The sequence below is a fragment of the Schistocerca americana genome, chromosome 8 (genome assembly GCF_021461395.2).
Source record: "Schistocerca americana isolate TAMUIC-IGC-003095 chromosome 8, iqSchAmer2.1, whole genome shotgun sequence".
NCBI lineage: Eukaryota > Metazoa > Arthropoda > Insecta > Orthoptera > Acrididae > Schistocerca > Schistocerca americana.
The window spans coordinates 113,654,673-113,674,647 of record NC_060126.1 but is presented as its reverse complement, the minus strand read 5'-3'; the positions used below and the strand labels follow the sequence as shown (position 1 = coordinate 113,674,647).

Below are 19,975 nucleotides of genomic sequence, written 5' to 3'. Positions count from 1 at the left end.
TTAATTAAAAAGACAAGGGAACTATTCCTATTCATTTTCACCTATAGATTTAATGCTCATTAAATCCAACAAAAGCATCCCCAACTTAGTGGGGAGGAAGAAAATCCATACCGAACTCCCAAGTGTAACCATTTACCTATATCGGTGTTGTTACTACTGTAGCTACCTGAATTTTCCTTCACCAGGCCAGCAAAGGGTACGAACTGGCACTCACGGCACAGCACTTTCAGAAAGTGACGAGTGATAACAGTACTACTAACAGTTCAGTGCAAACATACACAAGTAGCAAATAAAATACTAACACCCAGTCTACCTGTTTGCTGAGGCAATGCCGGAACTGCTAGCGCGCTGTTGGGCAAACACAAAACCTTTTCGCGCTCAATAGATACCAGGCCGCGAGATCATCCCTGCTGCCACCCAGCTAGCGTCAGGTCGTGTACTGTCGCTGTATTATTTCTTGGAGACCTCTCTCTGTCTTTCCCGCCTCATTATCTAAGGCTGTTATTTATTTGTGATTCCAATTATGCGAGCAATATCTGCCGGATTTAATTTTGGATTCAAGTCCTATGAAGGAGACACTCTTTCCTGGTTGTGTCAGCTTGTTTTTATTTGTAAGTGCTTCAAGTTTGAGTACGACTTATACGAGTAGGGTTCTAAATTCTCCTCCAGTCCTACAACTACAGGTAGAGCATTAATCATGTCAGCTGTGATCAAGCAGAATGTATGGTTCAGCACTAGAAGTCAGACGAGTCCATGGGAGAGAATTTCGGACATTTCATGCCTACCGCCGGCTTTAAACATGTAATTTTGCTAACACGTCAAAGGTAGATTGAAATAACCAACAACTGTAATTATATGAGAGGGTATCTATTTGAAACAAGACTCAAATTTTGTTTGATCTGCCCTGCACCTGTATCATCTGAGTCAAGTGGACGGTAAATTGAACCAATTATTAATTTATTCTGGTTGTACAGTATAAACTCTATTCATATTAACTCTCAGGTACCAGCTACGTCAATTTCACTACAAGGTAAACTACGTCAATTTCACTACAAGGTAAACTACTACTGACAGCAATTAACACCCCACGACCAACTGTATTCAATCTATCCTTACGGAACACGGTCCTTTGTAAAAACTTCAGCTGAACTTATTTCTGAATTTGAGCTTCAGTACTTTCTGTTCGCGGCTGTTTCTTCACGAATAATTTATAGCTTATGTCACTGAATCGTTGAGATTCAGCTACTTGTTCAGTTATTTCACGTTCATTCGTATCTCTATCATTTACCAGTGCTTGGAACACAAAAATATAACTATTTCTTTAAGTAGAAAAATAATTAAAAACAAAGATTAATCTTACGGCTGGCTTTCTCGCCGCTAGAGTTGCAAGTGTAATTCCAACTGTCAGACTTTAACAATTTTCACAGCAGTGTCGCTACTATACATGTTAGACTGTGGTGTAGATGTAGAAGATTTACGTAAGACCTCTCACCGCCATACTGACTGATGCACTGTGGTACAGGCATGGAACGGTTATATGGAAGATTCACTGTCCAAATCTATGAATTATTGTATTTCTTGCCTGTTCCGCAGTATAGCCGTTACCTAGTATTCTATCACATAAATTATTTCGTGTCTATAGTTATGTCTACATTCACTCAGACTTAAATACCACTGCGGCCAAAAGTAACGCAAAATGTCAGTATTATCGTTGCTTCGCAGATCACCAGTGACGAGATACACATTAGATGTAAAACGTCGGACTCTGCTTTGGTAATATACCTGTCTCAGAAAACTATTTTTAACAATTAGTTAAGGAGCACACTCGAACCGTAAATTTTGGCGAAAACATACTTGACCTATTAGCAACAAACAATTCTGAGCAAATATGGCGCATCATTACGGCCACAGGGATTAGCTATCACAAGGATGTTGTAACGAGACCGTGTACAGTATCATAAAAATCCACCAAAAATAAAAGCGAAGTATATTTAAAAAAGGCAGATAAAATTCGCTTAACGCCTTCCTAAGACACACTCTCCATTCCTTACGGTCTGACTGCGTAAGCGGAGACCATGTGCTTTCAAATCAAAGTAGTAGTATCGACGGCAATTGAGATAGGTATATCAAATAAATTAATAAACGGTGGTACTGATCCCCCATGGTACACAAAACGGGTCAGAACACTGCTGCAGAAGCAACGAAAAATGCATGTCAAATTTAAAAGAACGGAAAACCCACAATATTGCCGAAGTTTTACAGAAGCTCGATATTTAGCGAGAAATTAAATGCGAGACGCTTATAATAGTTTTAACAAGGAAGCGTTGTCTCGAAATCTCGCCGAAAACTCAATGATATTCTGATCATGTGTATTGTACACCAGCAGCAAGACGCAATCAATTTCTTTACTGCGCGATAACAATGGTGATATCACTGATGAAGGTGCAACTAAAGCAGGGTACTAAACATGGTTGTCCGAAACTCCTTCACCGAAGAAGACAAAGAAATATTCTAGAATTTGAATCTAGAACAACTGCCAGCATGAGTAAATTAGAAATAGATATTCTCGGCGTAGCGAAGCAGATTCAGACTTGGCAATCATATACGACCACTCGCTCATCGAAAGATCGGTATCTGAAGACAAGAAAGATGCACAAGTAACACCAATATCCAAGAAAGGAAACAGGCAGGGGTAACCCGCTGAACAACAGACTCTTATCACTGACGTTGATTTGCAGTAGAATTTTTGAATGTATTCTGTGTTCGAACATTACGAATCACCACGAGCTAAACGATTTACTGACAAATAGTCAGCACGGATTCAGAAAATATTGCCCTTGTGAAACACGACTAGCTGTTTCTCATGAAGTAACGAGTGCTGCCGGCTGGTGTGGCCAAGCGGTTCTAGGCGCTGCAGTTTGGAAACGCGAGGCCACTACGGTCGCAGGTTCGAATCCTGCCTCGAGCATGGATGTGTGTGATGTCCTTAGTTTAGTTAGGTTTAAGTAGTTCTAAGCTCTGGGGCACTGATGACCTCAGATGTTGAGTCCCATAGTGCTCTGAGCCATTTTTTTAACAAGTGCTACCGACAGGGGACGTCAAATTGACTATGTTTTAATATTTCCAGAAGGCTGTTGACAATTTCTCTCAGCAGCTTTCTAATGAAATTGCATGCCTACGGAGTATCGCCTCAATTGTGCAACTGGATTCGTGAATTATTGTCAAGGTAGTTACAATTCGTAGTAACTGACGGAAAGTCATCGAGTAAAATAGAAGTAATATCAGGCGTTCCCCAAAGAAGTGTTATAGGCCCTCAGCTGTTCTTGATCTACGTAAACGGCATAGGAGACAATCTGAGCAGCCTTTTCAGATTGTCTCCTGTCATTTACCATCTTACAGTGTCACCAGATGACCAAAAGAAATTGAAAAACGATTTAGTCAAGATATCTGTGACCGGGCCAAATATCTCACGAAATAGGCATCAAACGAAAAAACTACAAATAACTGAACTCGTCTAGCTTGAAGGGGGAAACCAGATGGCGCTATGGTTGGCCCGCTAGATGCCGCTGCCATAGGTCAAACGGATATCTTCTGCGTTTTTTAAAATAGGAACCCCCATTTTTATTACATATTCTGTAGTACGTATGAAATATTAATGTTTTAGTTGGACCACTTTTTTCGCTTTGTGACAGATGGCGCTGTAATAGTCACAAACATACGGCTCACAATTTTAGACGAACAGTTGGTAACCGGTAGGTTTTTTAAATTAAAATACAGAACGTAGGTACGTTTGAACATTTTAGTGCGGTTGCTCCAATGTGATACATGTACCTTTGTAAACTTACCATTTCTGAGAACGCATGCTGTTACAGCGTGATTACCTGTAAATACCACATTAATGCAATAAATGCTCAAAATGATGTCCGTCAACCTCAATGCATTTGGCAATCCGTGTAACGACATTCCTCTCAACAGCAAGTAGTTGTCCTTCCGTAATGTTCGCACATGAACTGACAATGCGCTGACGCATGTTGTCAGGCGTTGTCGGTGGATCACGATAGCAAATATCCTTCAACTTTCCCCACAGAAAGAAATCCGGGGACGTCAGATCCGGTGAACGTGGTGCTTCGACGACCAATCCACCTGTCATGAAATACGCTATTCAATGCCGCTTCAACCGCACGCGAGCTATGTGCCGGACATCCATCATGTTGGAAGTACACCGCCATTCTGTCGTGCAGTGAAACATCGTGTAACATCGGTAGAACATTACGTAGGAAATCAGCATACATTGCACCATTTAGATTGCCATCGATAAAATGGGGGCCAATTATCCTTCCTCCCATAATGCCGCACCATACATTAACCCGCCAAGGTCGCTGATGTTCCACTTGTCGCAGCCATCGTGGATTTTCGGTTGCCCAATAGTGCTATTATGCCGGTTTACGTTACCGCTATTCGTGAATGACGCTTCGTCGCCAAACAGAACGCGTGCAAAAAATCTGTCATCGTCCCGTAATTTCTCTTGTGCCCAGTGGCACAACTGTACACGACGTTCAAAGTCGTCGCCATGCAATTCCTGGTGCACGGAAATATGGTACGGGTGCAATCGATGTTGATGTAGCATTCTCAACACCGACATTTTTGATATTCCCGATTCTCGTGCAGCTTGTCTGCTACTGATGTGCGGATTAGCCGCGAGAGCAGCTGAAACACCTACTTGGACATCATCATTTGTTGTAGGTCGTGGTTGACGTTTTACATGTGGGTGAACACTTCCCGTTTCTTTAGATAACGTAACTATCCGGCGAACGATCCGGACACTTGGATGATGTCGTCCAGGATACCGAGCAGCATACATAGCACACGCCCGTTGGGCATTTTGATCACAATAGCCATACATCAACACGATATCGTCCTTTTCCGCAATTGGTAAACGGTCCATTTTAACACGGGTAATGTATCACGAAGCAAATACCGTCCGCACTGGCGGAATGTTACGTGATACCACATACTTATACGGTTGTGACTATTACACCGCCATCTATCACAAAGCGGAAAAAGTGGTCCAACTAAAACATTCATATTTCCTCAAGTTCTACGCGAATATGTAATAAAAATGGGGGTTCCTGTTAAAAAAAACGCAGTTGATATCCGTTTGACCTATGGCAGCGCCATCTAACGGGCCAACCATAGCGCCATCTGGTTTCCTCCTTCAAGCTAGAAGAGTTTCGTTCTTTGTAGTTTTTTCGTTTGACGCTTATTTCTCGAGGTATTTGGCCCGGTCACGATCAATGGACCACCCTGTATAAAGTTGATTAATAGCCCCGCTACAACCTCACAGCAAGAGTAGTGGGCGCAAGATATACTTGCTACCTCTGCACCGAGACGAGAACATAACTTTAAGACGCGAGGGTGGTGGACATTTTAAGAACTTCAGTGTTTTGTCTTCACGTAACAGGACAACAAGGACATTCCACGTCCTGCTGCTCCAGCACGAACGGGCGACAGTTACGTGCCATCTGTGGTAACTCTGACAAGGGAACCTCCCCATCGCACCCCCCTCAGATTTAGTTGTAACTTGGCACAGTGGATAGGCCTTGATAAACTGAACACAGATCAGTTGAGAAAACAGGAAGAAGTTGTGTGGAATTGTGAAAAAATAAGCAAAATATACAAACTGAGTAGTTCATGGGCCACATAGGCAATATCAAGGAGAAAATGAGCTCAGGAGCGCCGTGGTCCCGTGGTAGAGTGAGCAGCTGCAGAAGGTTCAAGTCTTCCCACGGGTGAAAATTTTACTTTCTTTATTTTTGCATAGTTATTATCTGTCCGTTCGTTCATTGACGTCTCTGTTCACTGTAATAAGTTTAGTGTCTGTGTTTTGCGACCGCATCGCAAAACCGTGCGATTAGTAGACTAAAGGACGTGCCTCTCCAATCGGAACCGAAAACATTTGATCGCAAGGTCACAGGTCAACCGATTCCTCCACAGGAAAACACATCTGATATATTCTATACGACACTGGTGACGGCATGTGCGTCATATGACAGGAATATGTTGTCGACCCACCTAACTTGTACACTTGGCGAATGGGTAAAAAGATTCTTCTACCTTGCCCGATTTAGGTTTTCTTGTGGATGTGATAATCACTCCCAAAAAAGTGATGAAAACATAAGAGTTTGTCACATGAACTGAAAATTAAAAATTAAAGTTTTCACTCGATGGAAGATTTGAACCAAGGACCTTTCATTCCGCAGCTGCTCACGTTACCACGAGACCACGACGCTCCCGCGGTCCTAGTGTCCTTAATGTTGCCTATGTTACCATGAACTACTCAGTTTGTATACTTTGATTATTTTTTCACAGTTCCACACAACTTCTTCCTGTTTTCTCAACTGATCTGTGTTCAGTTTTTCAAGGCCTATCCACTGTGCCAACTTATAACTAAATCTGAGGGGGGTGCGATGGGGAGGTTCCCTTGTGAGTAGGGATTCCCAAAGCTAGTTCACTCTGAAGACTGACTTATGCACATGCAATTGAGAAAGTGGATATTAATATACACACGTTGTAGCGGTGGATGCACACATCAGTATATTGCTATTCGTTAGTGGGTATACGAAACTGAACTGCGCAGATTCAACATGTGTTACTGTACCTCGGTATCTTTAGATGCGTACACCAAGCGATGAGCGGTTTGATACCTCAGACAGCAGACAATGGTAGAGTTTGGGATGAGCGTCACGAAGCAGTGTAGTCCTTAAGGAGCCGCCTAGGGCTGTGGAGGAAGTGGCAGGAACCGATAACGGAACACTGCGCGATTACGCAGTAGCGTCCCGTTTGTGACGCTGTAAATTATTTTTACTGCCTCTGCCACGAGGGGGAAAGGTGTAATGACCGGCCGTTGCGACAGACCTGTGTTACTGAGCGAAATACATCACATAACTACATCGGAGCGTGGAATTTCAGATCCCTTAATCGGGCTGGTAGGTTAGAAAATTTAAAAAGGGAAATGGATAGGTTAAACTTAGATATAGTGGGAATTAGTGAAGTTCGGTGGCAGAAGGAACAAGACTTCTGGTCAGGTGAGTACAGGGTTATAAATACAAAATCAAATAGGGGTAATGCAGGAGTAGGTTTAATAATTAATAAAAAAATAGGAGTGCGGGTAAGCTACTACAAACAGCATAGTGAACGTATTATAGTGGCCAAGATAGACACGAAGCCCATGCCTACTACAGTAGTACAAGTTTATATGCCAACTAGCTCTGCAGATGACGAAGAAATTGAAGAAATGTGTGATGAGATAAAAGAAATTATTCAGGTAGTGAATTGAGACGAAAATTTAATAGTCATGGGTGACTGGAATTCGAGAGTAGCAAAAGGGAGAGAACGAAACATAGTAGGTGAATATGGATTGGGGCTAAGAAATGAAAGAGGAAGCCGTCTGGTAGAATTTTGCACAGAGCATAACTTAATCATAGCTAACACTTGGTTCAAGAATCATAAAAGAAGGTTGTATACATGGAAGAATCCTGGAGATACTAAAAGGTATCAGATAGATTATATAATGCTAAGACAGAGATTTAGGAACCAGGTTTTAAATTGTAGGACATTTCCAGGGGCAGATGTGGACTCTGACCACATTCTATTGGTTATGAACTGTAGATTGAAGCTGAAGAAATTGCAAAAAGGTGGGAATTTAAGAAGATGGGACCTGGATAAACTGACTAAACCAGAGGTTGTACAGAGTTTCAGGGAGAGCATAAGGGAACAATTGACAGGAATGGGGGAAAGAAATACAGTAGAAGACGAATGGGTAGCTCTGAGGGATGAAGCAGTGAAGGCAGCAGAGGATCAAGTAGGTAAAAAGACGAGGGGTAATAGAAATCCTTGAGTAACAGAAGATATATTGAATTGATGAAAGGAGGAAATATAAAAATGAAGTAAATGAAGCAGACAAAAAGGAATACAAACGTCTCAAAAATGAGATCGACAGGAAGTGCAAAATGGCTAAGCAGGCATGGCTAGAGGACAAATGTAAGGATGTAGAGGCTTATCTCACTAGGGGTAAGATAGATACAGCCTACAGGAAAATTAAAGAGACCTCTGGAGAAAAGAGAGCCACTTGTATGAATATCAAGAGCTCAGATGGAAACCCAGTTCTAAGCAAAGAAGGGAAAGCAGAAAGGTGGAAGGAGTATATAGAGGGTCTATACAAGGGCGATGTACTTGAGGACAATATTATGGAAATGGAAGAGGATGTAGATGAAGATGAAATGGGAGGTACGATACTGCGTGAAGTGTTTGACAGAGCACTGAAAGACCTAAGTCGAAACAAGGTCCCGGGAGTAGACAACATTCCATTAGAACTACTGACGGCCTTGGGAGAGCCAGTCCTGACAAAACTCTACCATCTGGTGAGCAAGATGTACGAGACAGGCGAAATACCCTCAGACTTCAAGAAGAATATAATTCCAGTCCCAAAGAAAGCAGGTGTTGACAGATGTGAAAATTACCGAACTATCAGTTTAATAAGTCACGGCTGCAAAATACTAACGCGAATTCTTTACAGACGAATGGAAAAACTGGTAGAAGCCGACCTCGGGGAAGACCAGTTTGGATTCCGTGGAAATGTTGGAACACGTGAGGCAATACTGACCTTAGACTTATCTTAGAAGGAAGATTAAGGAAAGGCAAACCTACGTTTCTAGCATTTGTAGACTTAGAGAAAGCTTTTAACAATGTTGACTGGAATACTCTCTTTCAAATTCTGAAGGTGGCGGGGTAAAATACAGGGAGCGAAAGTCTATTTACAATTTGTACAGAAAGCAGATGGCAGTTATAAGAGTCGAGGGGCGTGAAAGGGAAGCAGTGGTTGGGAAGGGAGTGAGACAGCAGTAAAGCAGTAAAGGAAACAAAAGAAAAATTCGGAGTAGGTATAAAAACTTTGAGGTTCACCGATGACATTGTAATTCTATCAGTGACAGCAAAGGACTTGGAAGAGCAGTTGAACGGAATGGACAGTGTCTTGAAAGGAGGATATAAGATGAACATCAACAAAAGCAAAACGAGGATAATGGAATGTACTCGAATTAAGTCGGGTGATGCTGAGGGAATTAGATTAGGAAATGAGACACTTAAAGTAGTAAATGAGTTTTGCTATTTGGGGAGCAAAATAACTGATGATGGTCGAAGTAGAGAGGATATAAAACGTAGACTGGCAATGGCTAGGAAAGCGTTTCTGAAGAAGAGAAATCTGTTAACATCGAGTATAGATTGAAGTGTCAGGAAAGTATTTGTATGGAGTGTAGCCACGTATGGAAGCGAAACATGGACAATAAATAGTTTGGACAAGAAGAGAGTAGAAGTTTTTGAAATGTGGTGCTACAGAAGAATGTTGAATATTAGGTGGATAGATCACGTAACTAATGAGGAGGTATTGAATAGGGTTGGGGAGGAGAGAAGTTTGTGGCACAACTTGACTAGAAGAAGGGATCGATTGGTAGTACATGTTCTGAGACATCAAGGGATTACAAATTTAGCATTGGAGGGCAGTGTGGAGGGTAAAAATCGTAGAGGGAGACCAAGAGATGAATACACTAAGCAGATTCAGAAGGATGTAGGTTACGGTAGGTACTGGGAGATGAAGGAGCTTGCACATGATAGATTAACATGGAGAGCTGCATCAAATCAGTCTCAGGACTGAAGACCACAACAACAACAACAACAACAACAACAACTAGTACCAATACCTTAGAATACGCTGAAGCAGACTGAATATTCTTCTTAGACGCATCAGTTTCAATGTAGTTCTACCTTTCGATGGAAGGTGTTTTACTTAATGCACTACTGTACTTGTCGCAATTATGACGATCACATGCAAGTACAAAATTGGGAAAAAGGAAAGAAATTAGAGCATAACGTCGATGTCGTCCTGCCCTACGTCAGAATGGACAAAGAATCCAGTATGGCTAGCATGGACTAGCTTAAATATCTCGTGGACAAGGCTCTTTGTGATAGACAAAAATGTCCCGGAGCAGAGTAAAACTTGTGTCTAAGAAACTATTCACTGTCGATAACATGCTGTCAGTCTTGTGCGTGTTACTTTTGTCAGCAGTGACGTGTTACTAAACTGTTATCAAAGGTAAGAGTTTCGTGTTATTACAGATCAATTGGAAAGTTGTTAATGAATAACACCCATGTTTTATGTATGTCTGACTAAGTACTGAAGCGATGTTTAATATTCTTTTGTTTCAAGTTTTTTGTATTTTATCTTTTTGTTGAGGAAACTGCATTTTCTAGCGCTAAATGTAATATCTGTACCGTTTTCTATATTTTTGATACTGCATCTGTGTACCGCGTTACAAATGAGGTTTTCGAATAAAACTAAGTACTGTTTATCATTAAGTAACGGATAGGAAGATAACTATGAGCAATAAAAAGGTTTCTTAGGTTGGCCAGTCCACTATACATCCTTACTCAGTTTTTTTAGATTATTCACCATTTCAGATAGCATTTGCAAAGAAAACAATCTTTCTGAAGGTTACGTCCGACAGGCATGCATCACATGTAATGTTCAGGTAACGTGGTCGTGGCCTTAACCGGCCAAAGCTACTAGGAAAATTACGTTTACATATGGTGGTCTACGGTAGTTTTACAACTCTATTAACATCAATAAGAGTGAAACAACATTAAGGAAATGTAGTCTAAGTAAATCAGGCGATATTGATGGAACTAGTTAGCAAACGACACACTAGGTAGGATGAGTTATGTTATTTGGCAGTAAAATAACTCATGTAGGCTGAAGTAGAGAAAATATAAAATGCAGACAGACAATAGCAAGGAAAGTCTTTCTGAAAAAGATAAATTTTTAACCTCCAATACGAATTTTAGTGTTAGGGAATCTGTTCTGAAGGTAATTGTTTTGAGTATAGCTTTGTGCAGAAGTGATGCGTGGACGATGAGTAGTTCAGACAAGAAGATAACAGAAGCTTATGAAAGGTGGTGCTACAGAAGAATAATGAAGATCAGCCGGGTAGATCAAGTAACTAACGAGGAGGTACTGAATCGAATTGGGGGAGAAGAAATTTATGGTGAAACTTGACTAAAAGAAGGCACCAACAAATGGTTTGGCACTGAAAGATAATGTGGGGTTAAAAATTATAAAGGTGACTAATGCTTGAATACGAAAAGCAGGTTCGAAACGGGCGTAGGTTGCAGTAGTTAGGAGAGATGGAGAGGCTTGCAGAGGATAGACCAGCGTGGGTAACTGCGTCAGACCAGTCATCGATCTGACGACCACTACATCAACCCTTCCAAAAATTGTTATGCCAGTTTTCTTTGCAGTTCCCTGTGCAGCTGACGACTATTATAGCCTTACTTTCATGACTGACGTGGGATGGACAAGCACACAGTCCAGAGCAACGTTTGATTTCAAGTGTACTGTTTCCCACACTCTTGTACGTGTATGTCAATGAACAACCTCGTCCCCAAGGCACAATCTCTCGTGTGTGCTGACAATCGTGCTCTGGTCGCGCAGCCCGAAAAACCAGAAGATATAGAGATGACAGAGGTTGCGACTGTAACTAATGTAAAGACTCTCAGGTGAGACTGAATCCATCAAAACATTCATAGCAACAATCCACAAACCAAAAAGAAGCTGGAAAGAATCCAGTGGATCTACACTGCCGAAAACAAACATAGCAACGTTCCAAGGTCTCAGCGTAGTTAGGTCACTCATCTTCAAAAAGACTGAGAAACTTTGGACAGAAGGTGAAGATGTTTAACAATATGTTTTGTAAATTGTCGGTTCCTGATGGAGGGTACGCTCCACAATTGTGCTGTATACGTCCATTGTGCTATGCTAATCTGAAGCTGGATACGCTTGTTTCAGTGATGCAGAGACCAGGGGAACAAACAGCCTGTTTCTGTGGTTGATGATGGCACAAGTCACAAAATGAACAGCTAGCCGGAAGCGCTGTCCAGAGCGTAACGAAAGTCGTCGGAGACCTGCACAAGTGTCCAGGGAGCGACGCAAATTTAAAAACCTTAACACAGGGAAAGTCTAGCGCACTATCAGTGGCGCGTATCGAATAGTTCAGAGTACAGCGAGAACTGCGGGACAAGTGTGGTGGCTGCAGTATTCATGGCCTGTCGCAATAGTCGATGGGCCCACGTCACATGCTTTCAAAGGCAGCAGTGCTATCTGTGGGTGCAAGCTGTGGTCCTGGTACGCAGCCTGAGTGCGTCTGATTCTTCATCCATGTAGCTGCTTGTGCTGGGCGGCCAGTCCACATCGTTTTCGGGAAACGAACTTGTGAAGTGCGGGTCCCATCACTGCGTACCAAGAAGATACACTGGGGCAAACATTATTTGCATTGTCATCAGCACTTGCCTCAAACTCAGCCCTCCTGACTCGTAGCAGGAATAGCTCAATTCAACATCAAAAGTCCCTACTAACAAGGGAAGTGATCCAGCTCTAACAGCTAAAACCCAATAAAATCTATTAAAGAAAAAAAACTGGGATATGTCTGTCTTAGTACCCACCAAGCCAATTTATCTACGAAGCTCTACATTTCTGTACCACCGATATTTATTCTACCGAAACTATATTAGGGTCAACAGCATCACAAGGACGCACTGCCAACATCTGGATTTGTTTTATTTTTTGGAGACAAAACAAACTCTTATCAGATATGTTAATTGGCAAACCGCAGGTCACATTACATAGTTCATGTTCCAACGTCCACTTTCACTTTATTAGGTACAGTCACCATTCTGTACCGAGACAGACCTGTGTTAACACACGAGTAAGAATGGCAATGATCTGGTTGAGAAGCTGATTGATCATCTACACATAGTATTAATCTTGTGTTATAACGCGGGTTAGAGGGAACACGAAGGGTTAAAGGTCAGTCTACACTTTCCGAGCGGTTAGGAGCAAATGCAGAAAGACAAACTTTTAGTGAAGGCAGGTTGAGTGCATGAATGGGCGCCAATAGGACGCTCGCAAAAGGAAACTCAAGGATACGCAGTGGGAGTCTGATTAACGTGATTTATTTGCGGTCTGCCTATTACACTGAACGCTAATTCTAAATACTAGAAACAGCAAAGAATGCTACTGGCTAAAAGAGAGAAGACAGCCTCTGAGTTCGTTGGATGGGAGCTAGCAGAAATGGCAATCACTAGCTGCGTTGTAAAGCTTGGACATTGAGAGAAGCACTCCACGCGAGAAAAAAAGGCTTCAAACCAAACTATATGTTTCCAGAGAATTTTTAAAATCTCAAACATCCATGATGTATATACGCAGCCTGAACTGACGAATGGAAGTTTATACCAAGGCCAGGATTCGAAAACAGGATCTCCTGCTCACTAAGTAGGTACACTAAACACTACGCCATTCTGGCACAGTGGCTTTGCACAACTGGACAGACTACTTTAGCACACTTCCCTTCTCAATCCAAATTCCCATTCAAGCTTGAGCCCATTTGGTATTCCCCCTAAAATCAAACAGCATTAAAGAGAGACTCCAATTGCACTGGAATAGAAACAGACTTTTCGGACCTTACCCGAGGCTTGCAATGAGCGACATGGAGTTTGCATTCAGAGTTCTGTCAGATCATTAGGGCGCAAAGACATGCGCCGCGCGGGATTAGCCGAGCGGTCTTGGGCGCTGCAGTCATGGACTGTGCGGCTGGTCCCGGCGGAGGTTTGAGTCCTCCCTCGGGCATGGGTGTGTGTGTGTGTGTGTGTTTGTCCTTAGGATAATTTAGGTCAAGTAGTGTGTAAGCTAGGGACTGATGACCTTAGCAGTTAAGTCTCATAAGATTTCACACACATCTGAACTTTTTTTTTGCAAAGGCATGCGTTCTTAAAGGATTGTCGTGGCACACTGTTTCTCCCTTCCTATAGTCGAGGCACCAATCCACCGGCACTTTGCGGGCTTCGGCCAATCTGACGAGTGGCACTGTCCCTCCACGGCCGGCCGGTGTGGCCGAGCGGTTCTAGGCGCTTGAATGGAACCGCGCGACCGCTACGGTCGCAGGTTCAAATCCTGCCTCGGGCATGTATGTGTGTGATGTCCTTAGGTTAGTTAGGTTTAAGTAGATCTAAGTTCTAGGGGACTAATGACCTCAGAAGTTAAGTCACATTGTGCTCAGAGCCATTTGAACCATTTTTGTCCCTCCACGTCACGTCTGTCCAACCAGATTCTGATTCCCTCCCTGTCTCCCACGCGGTAGGTAGGGATGTTTGTGGTCTTTACATCAACAAACTCCTAGTGGCAACAGTCATCAGCTGGAAACTAAACGTCACTGCCATTCCTACTATGGCTAGCATCATGTTTTACGTCACTTGGCTTCACCCAGAAGCCTCTCTTGAGTGGTGACCGTTGTTGTAGCAGTTACCTGTGTAAATTCACTGACGTTGCGGTTCTCATGGGCAAGTATCAAGCTTGATGCCTCGTCTAGGACGTGCCTTTTTGCAAGCGTCATCTACTGTGACGCCTTACAACAGCGTTTGGGCGGCGGATGGAGTTACCAGTTAATTCTCTAAAGTGAAACTTCCCCCTGGGACAACTGCCCAGAGCGCCTACAATTCGCACACCTATACCGTTACTGTTTACCTCTGGCAATCTAAACGCAGTCTCTTTTACTAACTCTCTGCATTGTCTCTCTGATTTCCAATGTTGCAGTGCCCTTGCCAGTTTCCAACAGCCTAAAGCTTTTCTCATGTACTGACGGTGTCATGACAGCTGTGCTTTTCTGTCTGTATGTGAAGGCCAATCTCAGGACCTATTTGAGGGATTGTGATAGGCTGATTCACAAGAAAGGTTTGTGTATACATGTTGTAAAAAGACACAAACTTTAGGGACAGGTTTCTTATACAGAAATAAGTAAAAAATGTCTAGTAAACATGGGGCATAAACTGCACATCTCAAGAGCTATGAGCAATTTTTCGATCTTTGTTACTGTGAAACATCTCGTCTGCTGAACAAGTGCTTATATCTCTTAAGATACGCGCTTTAAAGCCTTTATTTACTAGACATTTTTTCTTGTTTTCTGTAAGGAAGCTCTCCTAAAGTTTTTTTTTCTGGTCTCCCAGACAAACAGCCCAGTCGTGGGTATTTAGTGCTTCCTGTGTTAAGCTAGGACGAGTGCCTACTTAATACTACGATCATTTCAGGTTTTATATTGGAATACTACAGTAGAGATACACCGAAAACCGTATACATGATGCATTCAGTGAGTAATGCAACACATTTTTATTCTGAAAAAAGGTTGGTTTTATTCAGGATTCCAGTACACCATATTATTCCCCACTCTTTTGGCTACAAAACACTTTTTCCAACGTGATCTCAAATTAGCGCATCGGCCTTACGCCACGTTACTGGAGGGGATCTATGCCCGCATGGTACCATTCTGCTGGTCGATGTTGGAGACTACGTCTTGCTGCGTCAGTAACCTCCCCAATATTTATGCACTGCTCCCCGTGGAGTGTATCCTTCATTGGGAAGCGAGCCGGAAGGTGTTAGATCCAGGCTGTGTGGTGTATGGGTAAGGACAGTCGAATGAAGTTTTATGACTTCCTGTCTGTGCAGATACTTGTGTGACGCCTTATGTTGTCACAGAGAAGGACAAGTTCGTTCGCATTTTTGTAGTCACGAACAGGCTGATGTCATTTCTTCAGTTTCCTGAGATAGCGCAGTACACTTCAGAGTTGATCGTCGTGGCATGAGGGATGACATCAAAAAATGTGTGTGTGAGTTCCTAAGGGACCAAACTGCTGAGGTCATCGGTCCCTAGACTTACACACTACTTAAAATAACTTATGCTAAGAACACCACACACACCCATGCCCGATGGAGGACGAACCTCCGGTGGGAGGGGCCGAGCAATCAATGACATGGCGCCTCACTCCGCGCGGCGAGGGAGGACACCAAAACCCCTTTGGGGTCCCAGAAGACTGTCACCATGACTTTACCGGTTGAGGGTGCGGCTCTGAACTTTTTATTCGGAGGAGAGGTGGTGTGCCGCCACTCCATACTGCCGTTTTCTTTCTGGTTCTATATGGTGAACCCAAAACTACTTCAACCGTGTCGATAATTCGCAAAAACTTGTCACTATCAGGCTCGTAACGCGCAATCAGTTCCATATAAAATGTTGTTCGTTGCTCTTTACGGTTTCCGTTAGACGGAAAGGGATCAAGTGGGTGCACACATCTGATTACTTCAACTAGTGGAAGAGAGTGTCTGCACTACCAACAGACATATCCAGTTGTGCAGAAAGGTTTTGGATTGCGATTCGTCGTTCGCCTCGGATGAGAGTGTCCGCACGTTCCAACATTGCAGGAGTCAAAGCTGTGTGCGGCCGGCCGGCGCACGGGAGGTGGAACGGGTTTGCGCGATCTCGTTGCGAGCATGACAGATGTCTCGCCAAACAACTCCCGGTGCTTGTTTTCACTGCAAGGTCTCCACAGACCTCCTGCAAGCGTCTATGAATATCTGAAATACTCTGGTTTTCAATAATTTTTTCATAATGCGGGGCCAGTCATAATATCTTTGTTTACAGTCAGTACCGCCACCATTAGACTGTTGTTTATTTACAGTGTTACATTTACACTTACACAATCATGATTTCGGCTTCAATGTGCCATTATCAAGTGTTATACATTGCCTAAGATGGCGTACTGTCGCATTAAAATACACTATTAGACACATTGTCCAAGAGTCGATGTTTCTGGGAGAGCCTACTTGCTTTGTTTCATGGCCGAGTATACCATCTCGACTGAATGACAGTGGGCCAGAAATATCGTCTCTTAGACAATGTGTCTAATAGTGTATTTTAATGCGACAGTATGACATCATAGGCTATCTACTCTATCGCTTGAGCCCTGTCCCACAGTTACGCAGGGTCAGCCATCGTTAATCAGATTTGGCATGTTAATGTTTAAGGGGTGGCCGGATGCCCTTCCTGCCGCCACCCCGTACCACCCCCCACCACCCCCCTCAGGACGGAATTAGTGTACCCCAACTGTCTGCATCGAGTGTAATCCATGGAATAGTGCGAAAGTGTTCAGATGTCTGCCAGCCGTGTAACTGAGGCGGAACATGAGGACCAACCCGGTATTCATCTACCAGGATGTGGGAAACCGCCTAAAAACCACATCCAGGCTGGCCGGCACATCGGCTCTCGTCGTTAATCCGCCGGGCGGATTCGATCCGAGGCCGGCGCGCCTACCCGAGTCCAGGAAGCAGCGCGTTAGCTCTCTCGGCTACCCTGGCGGGTCATCGTAGCCTATGTATAACGCTTAAAACACTTGATAATGGCACTTTGAAGCCGAAATCATGATTGTGTAAGTGTAAATATAGTACTGTAAATAAAAAACAGTCTAATGGCGGTATTGAGTTTAAAGGAGCTCTGGTTTCCCGCCAAAAGAAACGCAATGGCAGCTGTCTGCAAGGAAGATACTTCCGTTACGGACCCCATTTTGGAAGCTAAGTATAGCGCCGCCACCAGTCGGAACTTCCTGAAACTAAGAGCTGATGCTTTCAGCCGAAACTGGCCGAGAAACAGATGTGTTGCATTACTTATTGAAGAACCCTCGCAGTGCATCCACGTGTTACCTTTGTGAAGTATGCATACTATGATCTGTCGCTGAGTAATAATTCATTAATACTCCACATCTGCACTTCGATGATGAGTAAAGGAAGAATGTACGACAATGCTACTTAATTTTTCAGAAAGTATCACTGTTAGTGGTACACGTGTCAACATACATAGGTTCATGGAAATATTTAGCTTTTCGTCAGATAATACCTCATTTACGACTCTTGCGAGTCTGCTGGTCTAAACTGTCCATTAAACTGTATTACTCCTTCAGCGACATTAGCTTCTATGGTGTTGACGGTCATAAACCTCGAAACATATGTAGTCTTACAAATGAATGACCCTGATGGATAGTGGAACAGCCAGAGTTCAGTACTTTAGAATTATTTTTCTTCGTTTTACCTGTTAGAGCTAGGGTATTTTCCTGTGTAAGTGTCCTTTGCATCAATACATTTAATACAGGTCATGGCGCTGCTGAAGGAGGAGTTTTATGAAGATCGTCTAAACGCTTGCACATTCACTGGAGAAAGCCTGTGTGGATCAATATAAATCCACTGCGTGCAATACGAGTGGGTGGATGAAACCAGGTTCTCCCCGAGGAGACGTCCACAGATTCGTATGGTGTAAACGCATTTCGTTATAGTGGCAATATTATACAAAGGATAGTTGCTCTCACCATATGGTGGAGATGCTCAGTTGCTGATAGGCACAACAACAAGACTGTCAGAAAGTAAACTTTCGGACAACAAAGCCTTCATTGGAAATACACATACATACACTCATGAGCACAGTCTCCAGCTGCTGAGTCCAGACTGCGAGCAGTAGCACATGGTGGGAGAAGAAACTGTGTGGTTGGGGTAAGGAAGACGGATAGCGGTGCAGGGGTTGGAGGGGGGTGGGGGACGGTAAAGTGCTGCTTGCGGGAGCTTACAGGGACGAGGTGGCGAGAGGGTAGGGCGCTAGGTGCAGTTGGGAGGTTAGACGGAGGGGGGGGGGGGGGGGGGAAGAGTCGCAGAAAAGGAGAGAAGCAAAAAGACTGAGTGCGTTGGTGGAACAGAGGACTGTATAGGGCTGGAATGGTAGCAGAGAAGGGGCTAGATGGCTAAGGACAATGACTAACGAAGGTCGAGGTCAGGAGGAACTTAGCTTGTAGATCACATGACTGGTTTCACAGATAGCCCTATCTTTGATGGGATAGGTGATGCTCGTGGCTGGACTGGAATAGGTGGAGGTGGGGGGATGTATCGGACAGGCCTTGCTTCTACGTCTGTTACAAGAGTATGAACCAAGAGGCAATGGGATGCTTTGGAAGATTTGGATCCTCTCGGAGAATTCTGGAAACTCAATGTCGTGTATTTCAATCTAAACTCAAAATCTGCCCTCGTACTATGTAATAGACCTAGTGACACAGCCCTAACCATGGCAGCATACCAACACAAAAAATAATGCTGCTGTTAATAATTCCTCAATCTCTTGTATTGGTTCAAATTGTAAGGCTGGGTTCCACCTGTTTACGTAAATTTCAAACTTTTCTTATGTTACTCTTCTCGCCTGTACGTGCGCAACTAAAGAAGAACTGGTTAGGGTTACGTGCCTCAGTAAAAACTGGATCCGTAGAGGATCGCTTTATTGTCTGTCCGTCCGACAATTAAGAATCTTTTTTTCAGGAAGGGGTAGACGTTTCAAGTTCAAATTTATGTCATATACTAAAGTCTACTGTCCCTTCGCGGCATAAAAATTTTAATCTTCTTAGTCAATGCAGTCAAAAGATACGTTCATCTATGTCAAGTGTTTTGCTACTAGAAAACTCACTCATCGAAACCTATAGAGCACTTCCTGCTGACAAGAATCGTGAATTTGGCAAGAAGCTAGGTTTTACAGTACAAGTAAAGTACGAAATCTGAAACTTGTTAAAATGTAATTGTGTCACATTGCCATTCGAACATACGTTGCGTTCATCACGTGTCAAAAGCATACAGATGGATATTACTGCAGTCAGACATAAAAGGTGATCTGTAGCCATGTTTTAGTAAGTAAATGAAAAATATTTTATTAAATGTTCTCTCTCTACATATATATAAACTTCAATCCCCTGCTCGTTTCTTTTTTTATGTGCAGGCTAGTCAGGGGAACTATTTTAAAGATTTTGATACGGTCTTTGAATTCTCGGGACCAATATCTTACTATTATCGATATCCGGAAAATATCGTTGAGATTCTCGATTCCCATGACGGATGAACTGTATATATATATTACACACACACACATTGTTAAATCTGTACGGCAGCCTCAGTGTGCGAGTCCTCCTCGCATTTGGCCAATTTATTTATTATTCCTTTGTTTTTAATGAACAGGCAGAACTGAAT

General features: G+C 43.1%; 1 protein-coding gene across 2 annotated transcripts in view; it reads right to left on the bottom strand.

The window, feature by feature from the left end:
* LOC124625800 (lysosome membrane protein 2) overlaps positions 1-19,975 on the bottom strand; it is a 618,718-nt gene that overhangs the window by 86,418 nt on the left and 512,325 nt on the right. The window lies entirely within an intron of this gene.